This window comes from Bison bison, unplaced genomic scaffold (assembly GCF_000754665.1).
Source record: "Bison bison bison isolate TAMUID 2011002044 unplaced genomic scaffold, Bison_UMD1.0 scf7180017864136, whole genome shotgun sequence".
Taxonomy (NCBI): Eukaryota; Metazoa; Chordata; class Mammalia; order Artiodactyla; family Bovidae; genus Bison; species Bison bison.
The window spans coordinates 10604753-10621023 of NW_011494708.1; positions in this window are offsets into that span (position 1 = coordinate 10604753).

Genomic DNA, 16271 nt, shown 5'->3' on the forward strand with positions numbered 1-16271 from the left:
TATGCTTATGCTTAGACCATCAATCCAATTTTATTACAAATAATAACAGCTGATTTATAAAAAGATAAGCCTCACCAACTCCCATTTTGTAACTCATTTTCTTACAAAAGATTTTCTTAACAAGAAAATTATATTATAATAGTATTTATTATATATTATATGAATATATTATAATATTATTATAATATATTATAATATAATAATATTATTCTTACAAATAATACTTTCAGTTCATTTTTATCCCCCTAGGTCACATATTTAAATCTCTACTCTTCAGAGAAGCAGTGGTGGCTTTAAAAGATGTGGGCATATAATATTGCAAGGAGGAAAAATTTTTCCTTGACTCTTAATGTCCCTGGCTGAGTCTGAAGAATAAGCTAATAATAGGAGAAAAGACAAATTAAGAGGAGAAAACATAAGTTTTGTGTGACATGGGGGCCTTTATAAGGAAATGATGATCCAAAGGAGCAGTTAAATCTGAGTGTTTTATTCTCGGTTTGATGAAGAATGGACAGTCATGAAGGAATATGACAGGTGAGGAGTATAAGGTCATTACAGTAAACAGTAGCAGGAAAGGGGTGGGAGTGGGACTTAGGAAGGCCTGTAAGTCAGGATTCTTCTTGGCATCTCTTTCTTTGAAGATAAGGATTTGCCTTTCCTCTGGGTATAGGAAAGCTATGCCTCACATGAAGATTTAATGACCTATTTCAGAAGAAAAGGGTGATGAAAGGGAGGTCAGTGATCTTCCTGCTTCTGCCATTTTCTCAAACTTTTTCAGCTTAAGATATTCAATATGGCAAAGTGCCATATTTTGGAGTAGCATGTCCTGAACTCCATCAACATCACACATCACTTCTCTGAGTCTTGCACTTATGAAAAAAGGAGAGAAGACTGCTTGGCAAAGTAATGAGACGTCTGTATCTTTTCCATGTTTAACAGCAAAAGCAGAATCCACTGATGATAAAAAGACTTGACCACTTACTTTCAGTCTTATCCCTCTAATTTAAACCCACTTTTTTGCATCTCCTGCTCTCTTGTCACCACCTAGAAGCCCCACTGTACTGCAACTTTTCATAATACATGGCTATTTTTGCATGCTTCTTTTCAAACCAGTTAAAATATTAAGAACATCTTAAGTAAAATGCTAAGAAATTTTTATTATCTTCCTCATTCCTTTAGTCTTTAGGCTTCACTGATATCTCAGTTGGTAAAGAATCCACCTGCAATGCAGGAGACCCCAGTTCAATTCCTTGGTTGGGAAGATAAGGTGGAGAGGGATAGGCTACCCACTCCAGTATTCTTGGGCTTCCCTTGTGACTCAGCTGATAAAGAATCTGCCTGTAATGTGAGATACCTGGATTCAATCCCTGGGCTCGGAAGATACCTCAGAGAAAGGAGAGACTACCCACTCCAGTACTCTGGCCTGGAGAATTCCATGGACTGTATAGGCCATGGGGTCGCAAAGAGTCAGACATGACTGAGCGACTTTCCCTTAGTCTTTAATAAACATATAATCTACTTTCTTTCCTGTCAAAGAAATATTGCACTAGTTAGGTTTAAAATATCAGAAAACCTTTATTTTCAACTACTGCAATAAGAGAGAGAGACTATCATAATAAGAGAAAGAGAGGGAACTCAGAACTTAACTCTGTTGAAATAAAAGATGGGGGAGTTCTTAAAGATAAAGAACAATATTGCATAGGAATCTGGAATAGTAACTAGGTACATGAAAGAAGGTAAATTGGAAGTGGTCAAACAGGAGATGGCAAGAGTGAACATCAACATTTTAGGAATCAGTGAACTAAAATGGACTGGAATGCACAAATTTAATTCAGATGACCACTATATCTACTACTGTGGGCAAGAATCCCTTAGAAAAAAAATGTAGTAGCCTTCATAGTCAACAAAAAAGTCCAAAATCCAGTACTTGGGTGCAATCTCAAAAAGGACAGGATGATCTCTGTTCACTTCCAAGGCAAACTATTCATTATCACAGTAATCCAAGTCTATGTCCTACCAACTAATGCCAGAGAAGCTGAAGTTGAATGGTTCTATGATGACCTATAAGACTTTCTAGAACTAACACCAAAAAAAAGATGTCCTTTTCATCATAGGGGATTGGAATGCAAAAGTTAGAAGTCAAGAGATACTTGGAGTAACAGGCAAGCTTGGCCTTGGAGTACAAACCAAGCAGGACAAAGTAACACAATTTTGAAAGAGAATGCACTGGTCATAGAAAACACCCTCTTCCAACAACAGAAGAGACAATTCTACATATGGACATCACCAGATGTCAACACCTAAATCAGGTTGATTATATTCTTTGCAGCCAAAAATGGAGAAGCTCTATACAGTCAGAAAAATAAGACCGAGAGCTGACTGTGGCTCAGATCATGAAATCCTTATTGTAAAATTCAGACTGAAACTGAAGAAAGTAGGGGAAAGCCCCTAGGCCATTCATGTATGTCCTAAATCAAATCCCTCACAATTATACAGTGGAAGTGACAAACACATCCAATGGATTAGACCTAATAGAGAGTGTGCATGGAGAACTATGAATGGAGGTTCATGACATTATATAGGAGCTTGTGAACAAAATCATCTCCAACAAGAAGAAATGCAAAAAGACAAAACAGTTGTCTGAGGAGGCTTCACAAACAGCTGAGAAAAGACGAGAAGTGAAAGGCAAAACAGAAAAGGAAAGATATATCCATCTGAATTGAGAGTTCCAAAGAATAGCAAAGAGAGGTCAGAAAACTTTCCCAAGTGATCAATTCAAAGAAACAGAGGAAAACAATAGAATGGGAAAGACTACTGATTTCTTCAAGAAAATCAGAGATACCCAAGGGAACGTTTCATGTAAAGATGGGCACAATAAAGGACAGAAATGGTAGGGAACTAACAAAAGCAGAAAATATCAAGAAAATGAAAGTGAAAGTGAAGTCCCTCAGTCATGTCCAACTCTTTGCGACCCCGTGGACTGTAGCCCACCAGGCTCCTCCATCCAAGGGATTCTCCAGGCAAGAATACTGGAGTGGGTCGCCATTTCCTTCTCCAGGGGATCTTCCTGACCCAGGGATCGAACCCAAGTCTCCCACATTGCAGGCAGATGCTTTAACCTCTGAGCCACCAGGGAAGCCTGATATTAAGAAGAGGCGGCAAGAATACACAGAAGAACTATACAAAAAAGATCTTTATGACCCATATAACCATGATGGTGTGATCACTCACCTTGAGCCAGACATCCTGGAATATGCAGTCAAGTGTGCCTTAGGAAGCATCACTATGAACAAAGCTAGTGGAGGTGATAGAATTGAAGCTGAGCTATTTCAAATCCTGAAAGATGCTGCTGCAAAAATGCTACACTCAATATGCCAGCAAATTCGGAAAACGCAGAAGCACCTATAAGATTGGAAAAGTTCCGTTTTCAATCCAATCCCAAAGAAAGGCAATGCCAAAGAATGTTCAAACTACCGTACAATTACATTCATCTCACACATTAGCAAAGTAACTCTCAAAATTCTCCAAGCTAGGTTTCGACAGTTCATGAACCAAGAACTTTCAGATGTTCAAGCTGGATTTAGAAAAGGCAAAGGAACCAGGGATCAAATTGCCAGCATCTACTGGATCATAGAAAAAGCTGGAGTTTCAGAAGAACATTTACTTCTGCTTCATTGACTAAAGGCTCAGGCCTTCGATTGTGTGTATAACAACAAACTATGGAAAATTCTTAAAGAAATGGGAATACTAGACCACCTTACCTGCTTCCTTAAAAATCTGTTTGCAGGTCAGGAAGCAACAGTTAGAACTGGACATGAAACAACAGACTGGTTCCAAATTGGGAAAAGAGTATGTCAAGGCTGTATACTGTCACCCAGCTTATTTAACTTATATGCAGAGTACATTAAGCAAAATGCCTGGCTGGATGAAGCACAAGCTGGAATCATGATCGCCAGAATAAATACCAATAATCTCAGATACACAGATGATACCACTCTCATGGCATAAAGTGAAGAGGAACTAAAGAGTCTCTTGATGAAAGTGAAAGAGAAGAGTGAAAAAGATGGATTAAAATTCAACATTCTGAAAAGAACATCATGGCATGTGGTCCCATCACTTCAAGGCAAACAGACAATGGAAACAGTGAGAGACTTTTTTGTTTTCTTGGGCTCCAAAATCACTGCAGATGATGGCTGCAGACATGAAATTAAAAATGCTTGTTCTTTGGAAGAAAAGCTATAACAAACCTTGACAGCAAAGCAGAGACATTACTTTGCTGACAAAGGTCTGACTAGTCAAAACTATGGTTTCTCCGGTAGTCATGTACAGATGTGAGAGTTGGACCATAAAGAAGGCTGAGTGCTGAAGAATTGATGCTTTTGAACTGTAGTGTTGGAGAAGACACTTGAGAGTCCCTTGGACTGCAAGAATAAACCAGTCAATCCTAAAGGAAATCAATCCTGAATATTCATTGGAAGGACTGATATTGAAGCTGAAACTTCAATACCTTGGCCACCTGATGCAAAGAACTGACTCATAAGCAAAGACCCTGGTGCTGGGAAAGACTGAAGGCAAGATGAGAAGGAGACAACAGAGAATGAGATGGTTGGATGGCATCACCGCCTCGATGGACATGAGTTTGAGCAAGTTCTGGGAGTTGGTGATGGACTAGGAAACCTCATGTGCTGCAGTCCATGGGGTTGCAAGGAGTTGGACATGACTGAGCAATGAACTGAACTGACTGAGAGGAGTTTGCCCTTACATTCCCAAAGCACATTGGGTGGTGGGAGGTTGGTTAATGTGACATTTGTTTTTGCTAATTTTTGCTTATGGAGTTATACTTCCATCTTCCCACAGAGGCTGAGGGATAGTGATATTATCTTTTTTTTTGTATTATCATTTTTGATTATTATATTCCAAAGGAACTTCTCTTATATCTTTGTTAAAGAGATTCTTGTGTTGTAAAATGCATAATAGTGTGGCAGTACATGTTATCCCAAAGGAACAGAGAAGAATTTTTAATGGCAACTTTTCTACAGTAAATGCTCTAAGGTAAGGCAGCTCAGGGGCTTCTAGGGTTGGAAAAATCCATCTAAGCTTTAGCTAAATTGAGGGAGTAAGATCTGAAGTTACTGTAGCCATGTTGAATTATGACATAAGAGCCCATCTAAGGAGAAATAAGGATGGGAAAAAGTGCATTCTAGAACTATTCTTTGAATATTTATGCAGCAATATCTAAAATTTTTTATGTGGACTTTTCATTAATATTAAGTTACAAACTTCATGTTTTGCTTTGGAATTTGGATTTTCTGCCACCTAACATCAAAAGACACCTAAGTAATGTCCCACAGATATAATCTCATGTGTGGTATTCCCATACTGTGTTATGTCTCTAATAAACTGCAACCCCATTACTTCTAAGAGGTAGGGAAAAAAAGAAAAACATTCATCTGATTTCCTGTTTCCCAATTATAACAAAATTGTGATTTGTAAAAAGTAAAACAGCTATATTAGATAAAAATAAATTAAGATAAAGATTTCTTCTCTTTTTATACATTGATATAACCTTAAAATATATATGTACCCTAAATGCAGTGGAGATAGCGTTTTACATGTTTATGCAAAGCTGTGTCAATTGTCATCTATGGATTCAAGATCATGCTAGAAGCTTACCAAAGGACAAGAAAGGAGGCCATTAAAATGTATTGTCAAAAAATAAGACCAAACATCACTTTAAAAAAATCACCATAGGTTACATTCAAATCAAGTAGGATTTTTCAAGTTAAGGGTTTCCTTTACTTTTATAAGTGGAACCACTATAAGAATTTATTAACCTTTGTCCAAAGTTTGCTTCTAACTTGGGTTGAGATGGACACTGTATTTCTAAACTACAATGTAAGACAAATATAGAATCTGATACATTTGGTGAACAAAATAACATCTTATACATGTGTTATTAAATGAATTTTGTGATTAGGGGAACAAAAGACATTTTACTTGTAAGTGCAAAATAAAATGCTGTAATGAACATCATAATGTGCACCAAATGGGGGAAAAAAGTGTTTTATAGACAAGTAACAGAGGCTTACGGAATGTTTTTTAGCTTTAGTAACAGCAAAAGCCAAACTGGAGAAGTGTAAATTCATGAAGACAGAGACCTCTGGAAGAAATATGAAGAGTGGTACAGTCAAATCAAATCATTTTTAAAGAGTTATACAGGAAAATAAATCTTTCGGTTGTAATTTTGATCCTAGGATGAAATTAATGAGAAGCTATTATTAATTTTATTATTAAATGAATCATTATAGTGATTCAGTTATGCAGTTATTGCCTGTCATTTGCCATATTCCAGACACAAGGAGCAAAATAATGAGCAGAATAAACTGAAGTATCTGCCTTCATGCAATTATATGCTAATGAAAAAATACAGAAAATAAACAAGTGAATGTTTATAATGCATAGTGGTAAGTAATATTAAGAGAAATAAGACAAGCTAAGAGAACAGAGAATGGAATAGGGTGATAGTGTATTTGGATAAGATGATTAGCAGATATTTCAAGGAAGATAAATTTTCAGAGAAATTCAAATGTATAAGGGAATGGGATATGTGGATGTCTGAGGCAAGAACTCCTGGAGAAGGAAATGGCAACCCACTCCAGTGTTCTTGCCTGGAGAATCCAAAGGATGGGGGAGCCTGGTGGGCTGATGTCTATGGGGTCACACAGAGTCAGACACGACTGAAGTGACTTAGCAGTAGCAGCAGCAAGACAAGAACTCCAGACCGAGAAAGTAGCAAGCAATGTGAGAGACATTTACATAAACACCAAAAGGCCAAAGTAGTCACGGCAAGCAGAGCACAAGGACAGAGTGAGATGAAGTTAAGCTGCGGTTAGATGCAAGAGCTCCGCCCTGTGGCGCCATGTTCTCTTCGCTATCACTCACCCGCTTGTCCTTAGTTATCCAGGCTCTACTCTGTGCATGAGCTGATGATTACTATCATGAGGTGAGAAGCTATGCAGTGTCTTTGGGTACAAACTCTGCTGAGTGGTCAACATGCAATGTGACGGCAATGCCGATGAGAGAGAGTGTGTTTTTCTGGTGGTTTCTAACTACCAGAAGAAGTAAGAAGATGGCTTCTACCCCATCTTACTCTGTCCAGGGCCATCTTTGATCCTGTTCCTCACAGCCTGTCTAGCAGCAAGGTGGCTTTACTTTCAAAAAACAACCTAGGTTCATGTATTTTCTCCATCTTTACTACTCACTCAAGTCACCCTCACCTCTCTATCCCTAGATGTTCCTCTTCAGTTGGTTTTCCACAGAGCAGGCATCAGAACTTTAGAGATGTAAATGAGTATATGATTCTCTGCTTCAAATTTTCCAAAGGTTGTCATGCATAATAGAATATAATCCAAAATGCTTCCCTACATACAGGCATTCCTGTATAGAATGCCAACAGCATTCTATATGATTTGCTAGGTGCTAACCTCACCAACTTTATCTGGAGCCTATTTCTCCCTCGTCAACTAACTCCAGTTAGGCTGTCTTTCCTGTGGTTCTCAAACATATTGAGTTGTTTCTTCCTTGTGACCTTTAATTTGACCATACTATTCTTTGCCTCAAAAGCCCTTCCTAAAACAACCTGGAAAACTGTTTGCATGCTGATTATGTAATTTTATTTAGTCCAAAGCTCCTCTAAATGGATTTACTTTACAACCCAATTGAAACTAGCTTCCACACATACATCTCACTATGTACTCATAAATTCAATATGTTATTGATAAAGATCGTGAAAATCTATGATGAAAATTACAGAAAGTTCATTTTCTACAACCTAAAGACCTTGAGTCTTCCAGTATTGCAGTCATCATCAGCTTTTGTTGCTGCTTTGTCTTCATCTTAATATTATCCTCACTTTAAGGTTGACAAATTCTCTTTATTTTTCTTTCAAGACTGAAATCATGTGCAAGGGAAACTGCAATTTGACTTTCTCAAATCCTAAAGAAACAACCTGAATAGACCCAACACACAGCAGGTATCTAATGATAAATTCTGATTCCGCATTCCTGTCAAATTATCTATGCTTCTCTTTATCTTGTCACACTCCAAATTCACATGAAGCAATAAAAAAATGGAGTGATATTATGAAATAGGTGACTTCAGGTCATATTATGAATAAACACCTCTTAATTTCACCTTCTGTACACAGTTTAAGAAAGTCGGTCATTTACAAAGTACATACTTTCTATAGAAGTTGACATTTGATTTTGGCATTATACTAATACATACTCAGTTTGATTAAGGAATTAGAAATTTCCTTATGCTGTCTACCTCAGGTGACATTGAGGGCCATATGTGTAAAAATGAATGCACCAGAGTTAGGAAGTGATAGTCACATAAACTAAAATTCTGATAATGAATCTTTAAGAGGTGTGCTTAATGATTTACAAATACTATTGAAAATGGAAAATTGTAAGGACTGTACACCATTCCTAACTTTCTCAGTCCCCACAGACATGATGCTGGTGGTATTGTTCATCATCATGGCAGCCTGGCCTCTGGATATAGGAGTGACTCTGTGATACAGGACTGGCCACTGTGGCACACAAACCATTTTATCCCTGTTAGTGATCCAGGCACACTGTGAACAAAAGGTTCAGGCAAAGTTAGCTAATTTATAACACACACATATGCACACACACTCATATATGCATATATGTGTGTACATGTGTAAACATTTATACTTATATATGAATGCACACATATTTGCACATGCTTGTGTGCATAGGCACACATGTATATATTCTAGAAGAAAGAGGGACATTGTCAAATTAGCAAACAAAAATAACCCGGTATCTCTGGAGTTGTTGGTCCCATTTTAGTACCAGGTGGAACAAGTCTGATAGGGAACAAAATGAATTCAGAAGCAAGCAGTTCTCAAAGATAAACAGCAGTGCTGGGGAGATCAGGAACACTCAAACACCACTGGCAATTACAGTCTTGGGCTCAACCTGTATGGAAGGCAACTACCTACCCTCCTTGGATATCTCAATCATGAGTCAATGGATCAGCCCCTCAAAAGAGCTCTTCTACTACAACACATTTGTGCTTACATTCTTCTATTGCTGTCACCTAAATCTCTTTTAATTGTTTTCTTCAATATTTAAAGTGGAATGCTTATAAATATAAAAAGACAACTGACCTATGTTGAGAAAATTCTATATGCAGAACTGCCTAGCTACTATGAAAATTTTTCTCACAGAATCTTCATGTAGCCACGTGGTTATTGTCATTTCTATTTTACAAATAATGTAACTGAGGCTTAGAGAGTTAGAGATGCTTCTCCAAGGTCAGACAGCTTGGAAATAATACCTCTCATGTCTATGTGTCTCAGAACTGAGTTAGACTGCCTCTTTGTAGCACATGAAAAGCATGTTTTTACTATTAGTGAGAGATAATTACATATATCTCCACTTATCCAAAATATTTATAGTTAAGCAGAACTAACACTAACATATAAAAGTCTTCCAGAATAAATTATTCTCAAATAGGTACATTACTGATTCAAATATAAAACCTGCTATACAAGAAAGAAGACCAATTTGTAAACTATTACAAAGGTAAAAACATCCTTCTTAATATAGAGAGTATTAAACTTTAAAGCTCTCATTAAATATTTAAAAGTCATAAAGTTAAAAGAATTTCTCAACTCTTTTTAGCAAATTGAAGAACAATCTCAAAGATAATTGGAAGACTCAAAATGAGAAATTATAAAGGGTTAAATAATTCATAAATAGAACAGGATTTTAGGGGAAAACACCATTTTAATAATGTATTCATTTTAATGAATTGTGTGTTTTTAAAGTATAGGAATTTCATTCTAAGAAAAATATAAAAAATTATACCATTTGTGATGAGGAAAATTCTTATGAATTAGAAATTTATGAATATAATAGAAATCATTTAATTTAATCATTTATGAAATTAAACTATATCAAAATAAGATACCTTAATAAAATAAATCAGCTATACCTATATTTTGTATAGGCATCAAACAGTATCTCACAAATGAGGGGAAGGATCAAGTAGTCACTATGAGAGAGTAAGCATATTACTTTTGAAATCAACACCATTGTGTAACAAACAGTTGTTAATTTTGAAGAAAAAGCAAGTTGGAAACACAGTAGAATATCTCCATCCACAACATAAATCTTTTTATCATAAGAATTAAGATAGGAATATAAATTACTTATATAAACTCACTGTAAATAATGTTTAAATTTAAAAACCCACTCCCTGTTCAGTAAATGATATTGGGAAAACTGGAATAAACACCTGTGAAAGAAAGAACCTGAACTCTTGTCATATATCATAACACAAAAATCAATTCAAAATGAATTAAATACTTGAAGGTAAGACCTGAAACCACAACACTTCTAGAACATAAGGGGATAAATTACTAGGCATTTCTTTGCAGTGACTCTTTTTTTTTTTTTTTTTTTACAGTTGACAAAAACAAAGAAGACAAAAGCAAAAATAAGCAGGTAGGACTATTTTAAACTAAAAAGTTTGTGCACCTTAAAGGAAGGCTTCCCAGGTGGCTCAGCGGTAAATAACTTGCCTGCCAATGCAGGTGACATGGGTTTGATCCCTAGGTTGGGAAGATTGCTTAAAGGAAGAAGTGCCAACTCGCTCCAGTATTCTTGCCTGGATAATCATTACAGAGGAGCCAGGTGGGCTACAGTCCATGGGGTCACAAAGAGCTGAACATGACTGAGTGACTGAGCACAACAATACCAAAAAGGAAATCATCAACAAAATAAAAAGGTAACCGACAGACTGGCAGAAAATATTTGCACTCCACATAACCAATAAGAGGTGTGTCCATATATATATATATATAGTTTTTATTCAATATACAACTCATAAAACTCAATAGGGAAAAAAAAAAGACCAAAAAAGTCCCACAAATAACCTGATTTAAAAAATGGGCAAAGGATCCGAGTAGACAATTTTCCAAAGAAAACGTACAAATGGCCAATAGGTACATTAAATAAATGCTCAACATCACTAATTATCAGGGAATGCAGATCAAAACCACTATTTCATACCTGTTACGATGTTTACTATGAAAAAAAAATAAGAGATAAATGTTGGCAAGGACATGGAGAAAAGGGAGCCCCTGTTTATTCCTGGTGAGAATGTAAACTGGTGGAACCACAAGGAAAACAGTATGGAGGTGCCTCATAAAATTAAAAACAGACCTGCTATATGATCCAGTAAACCCAGTTCTTAATAAATTATTTTGATTGATTTTATTCATGTTATTTTATTGATTTTAAATGATAAATATTATTTAATCAATAAGAAAAATTAAATCATTATCTTGAAAAGTATCTGAATTCCCATCTTCACTGAAGCATTATTCATAATAACCAAGGTACAAAAACAACTTAGATGTCCATTGTGAGATGCAGAGATAAAGAAAATGTGGTATATATTTACAATGGAATATTATCCAACCACTAAAGAAGGAATTCCTGCCTTTTGTGGCAACACAGATGGACTTTTGATGGCATAATGCTAGGCAAAATGTCAGACACACAAAGACAAATATTGTACACTAACACTACTATGTAGAATCCAAAAAAGCAAAACCAAAGAAAAAATGAACTTATAGAAACAGAGTAGAATGATGGATGTCAGGAGCTGGGGCTGGGGGAAATAAGGAGAGGTTGGTAGAAGGGTATAAACTTTCAGTTATAAGCTCAATAGAGTTTGAGACTGTAACGTACAAAATAGAGCCTGTAGTTGATGATAGTGTAATGTATAACTGAAATTTGCTAAGAGAGTGCTTAGGGAGAAAAAAAAAAGGAAATATGTGAGGTGATGGATGTGTTAAAGAACTGGATGGTGGGAAACATTTCACAATTTTCAGTTCAGTTCAGTTCAGTCACTGAGGCGTGTCTGACTTTCTGCCACCCCATGGACTGCAGCATGACAGCCCTACATGTTCATCACCAACTCCTGAAGTGTACACAAACTCATGTCCTTTGAGTTGGTGAAGCCATCCAACCATCTCATCCTCTGTCGTCCCCTTCTCCTGCCCTCAATCTTTCCCAGCATCAAGGTGTCTTTAAGTGAGTCAGCTCTTTGCATCAGGTGGCCAAAGTATTGGAGTTTCAGCTTCAACATCAGTTCTTCCAGTGAACACTCAGGACTGATCTCCTTTAGGATGGACTGGTTGGATCTTCTTGAAGTCCAAGGGACTTTCAAGAGTCTTTTCTAACAGCACAGTTCAAAAGCATCAATATTTTGGCGCTCAGCTTTCTTTATAGTCCAACTCTCTCATCCATATATGACTACTGGAAAAACCATTGCCTTGATTAGACAGACCTTTGTTGGCAATGTGTGTGTATGTATATATATATATATATATATAATAAAAAACTACCTTAGATACCCTCAATGTAATACAATTGTCAATTATACCCTAATAAGGATGGAAAAATAAAAAGGCACATCTGCTAGTTACTGCCTCTCTTAAAGAAAAGCATACATAGCAAGAAAACTCAAGAAAATTTCATTTCTATGAAAAAAGTGCTAAAGTTACATGTAACAGGAGCTTTAACAGTAGTAGCATAAGTCAGCACAGCCCTACTCTAACACCTTCCCACCACTTCATTTAAAGGCTACCTCAGGCAAGTTATTTTACCTCTCTCTGCCTCAGTTTGTTCATTTATCAAATAGAGTTAGTAACAGTCCTTACTACAAAAGGGTGCTGTGAAGATAAAATGATAAAATAAATGGTTCTTTAGCACAGGTCCTAGAACATTGTTCTTGTTCAGTAAGTATCCATTATTACTCCTGATACAATTTAACCATGGAAATATGAACACAAAGTAAAGAATGAATAAAATGAATGATAATTACAAACTATATTAAACTTTTTTAAACATTCAGAAGTATATATTTTTTCAATACAGAAAATAATACTCAGTAATTTTTTTCACCTTAACATAATAATATTCCACTTGTTTTATGACTGATTGCCTGATAATTCTGACATATATCATGATTCTAGAGTTTATAGTATAGTATTTTTAAACTTCTCCTCAGAATTATTTCAGTAATTTATATTATAGACAAAGTACTGAACTAATCATTGTGGTGTATGTTATTTTCCTAAAATACTTCCTCTCTGGCATCAGGCTTGGATATATGACATACTTTGACCCATGGAATGTGTTTCTTGCAAGCAGAAACTTTAGAGCCAAGTTCTCTTACTGCTCTGTCATGAGAACAATGTCAAGCCAGAGGCTGCTTCCTTAGCTAGGCTCCATGAGTGGAAATGGTGTAAATGGTGTGGAGCAAAACTGAAGCTGATCCATGCTGGATATTTAGAAGTAAACTGTTGTAAGCCATTATAATTTTTTGGTGTGCTTTCACCATAGTGTAATCTAGCTAGCATTTACTGAAATCATGAGTATGTCTACTAAATTTTCCGTTTTTCCTAAATACCATTCTTCATTACCTATTTGTGATCCTGAATCCACCTTGTCAGGAATAGTATAAAAATGACAGAGGAAATGCTCTATGCAGTAACAGGAAAACCAGGACTGAAAGCAAAGACCATAAGCCAAAGGAAGTTCACATGATCAAATGGCCATATGCCTGTAATCTCTTAAGATGAGCTCAATTCAATTCATCATCTGTCAAGCACTTACACTGGGACAGGGATTTGGTGGAGCAGTGGGGAAACAGATGACTAACAGTCATCATCTTCAATGTTCTTTCAGCTTAAGAGAGAAGGCAAACTTGCAAAACAATACTAGGGGCAGAGTTTAGGGTTAATGACAGCACAGTGAAAAAAGTGGTCAACTCTATATGGAAGGTACACAAAGTATAAAAGGTGGGAAGGAATCACAGTAATAAGTAGAAGTCAGATCAGATACTTAAGGTGGGACACTGAAAACAAAATCACTGTATTTGGCAATTAGAATATCCGCAGAAGCAGTGAGATACATTTTAGGATGGATCTGGGGGCGATGGTCAGGTTTTAAGTGCAATGAGAAATAAATGGTGAAGGAAGGAAGTGAAAAAAATATGGAAATGATTTTTTCTTATTTTTCCTTTTTTGATGATATTACACAGGGAAAGAAAAAAAAAAAAAAGACATGATGCTGATTAGAGGTAAATCTATACCAAGACAATTGAAATAACCATTTCTTCTTTACCCTGAAATTATACCTGCAGGAATTTACTGAAAGCAATAAACAGAAACACAGAAAAATTCTGAATATACATTTATATGACACACATATTTCATTTTTTACTTTTATTTATATTATTATTTATTTATTTTTAATTAATTAATTTATTTTACTTTACAATATTGTATTGGTTTTGCCATACGTCGACTTGAATCCGCCATGAGTGTATATGTGTTCCCCATCCTGAACCCCCCTCCCACTTCCCTCCCCAACCCATCTCTCCGGGTCATCCCAGTGCACTAGACCCAGGCACCCTGTATCATGCATCAAACCTGGACTGGCAATTCATTTCATATATAACATTTTACATGTTTCAATGCCATTCTCCCATATCATCCCACCCTCGCCCTCTCCTACAGAGTCCAAAACTGTTCAATACATCTGTGTCTCTTTTGCTGTCTTGCATACAGGCTTATCATTCAGTTCAGTTCAGTCACTCAGTCGTGTCAGATTCTTTGTGACCCCATGAATTGCAGAACGCCAGGCCTCCCTGTCCATCACCAACTCCTGGAGTTCACCCAAACTCATGTCCATCAAGTTGGTGATGCCATCCAGCCATATCATGCTCTGTCGTCCCCTTCTCCTCCTGCCCCCAATCCCTCCCAGCATCAGAGTCTTTTTCAATGAGTCAACTCTTCGCATGAGGTGGCCAAAGTATTGGAGCTTCAGCATCAGTCCTTCCAATGAACACCCAGGACTGATCTTCTATAGGATGGACTGGTTGGATCTCCTTGCAGTCCAAGGAACACTCAAGAGTATTCTCCAACACCACAGTTCAAAAGCATCAATTCTTCAGCGCTCAGATTTCTTCACAGTCCAACTCTAACATCCATACATGACCACTGGAAAAACCATACCCTTGACTAGACGGACCTTTGTTAGCAAAGTAATATCTCTGCTTTTCAATATGTTGTATAGGTTGGTCATAACTTTCCTTCCGAGGAGTAAATGTCTTTTAATTTCATGGCTGCAATCATCATCTGCAGTGATTTTGGAGCCCCAAAATATAAATTCTGACACTGTTTCCACTGTTTCCCCATCTATTTCCCATGAAGTGATGGGACCAGATGCCATGATCTTCGTTTTCTGAATGTTGAGTTTTAAGCCAGCTTTTTCACTCTCCACTTTCACCTTCATCAAGAGGCTTTTTAGTTCCTCTTCACTTTCTGCCATAAGGGTGGTGTCATCTGCATATCTGAGCTATTGATATTTCTCCCAGCAATCTTTTTCCAGCTTGTGCTTCTTCCATCCCAGCATTTCTTATGATGTACTCTGCATATAAGTTAAATAAGCAGGTGACAATATACAGCCTTGATGAACTCCTCTTCCTATTTGGAACCAGTCTGTTGTTCCATGTCTAGTTCTAACTGTTGCTTCCTGACCTTCGTATAGAGGCAGGTCAGGTGGTCTGGTATTCCCATCTGTTTCAGAATTTTCCACAGTTTATTGTGATCCACACAGTCAAAGGCTTTGGCATAGTCAATAAAGCAGAAATAGATGTTTTTCTGGAACTCTCTTGCTTTTTCGATGATCCAGTGGATGTTGGCAATTTGATCTCTGGTTCCACTGCCTTTTCTAAAACCAGCTTGAACATCTTCTTTCTAAATTCCATATATATGTGTTAGTATACTGTATTGGTGTTTTTCTTTCTGGCTTATTTCATTCCATTTAATAGGCTTCAGTTTTATCTACCTAATTAGAACTGAATCAAATGTATTTTTTTTAATGGCTGAGTAATATTCCATTGTGTATATGTACCACACCTTTCTTATCCATTCATCCACTGATGGACATCTAGGTTGCTTCCATGTCCTGGCTCTTATAAACAGTGCTGCAATGAACATTGGGGTACACATGTCTCTTTCGATTCTGGTTTCCTCAGTGTGTATGCCCAGCAGTGGGATTTCTGGGTCATATGGCAGTTCTATTTCCAGTTTTTTAAGGAATTTCCACACTGTTCTCCATAGTGGCTGTATTAGTTTGCATTCCCACCAACAGTGT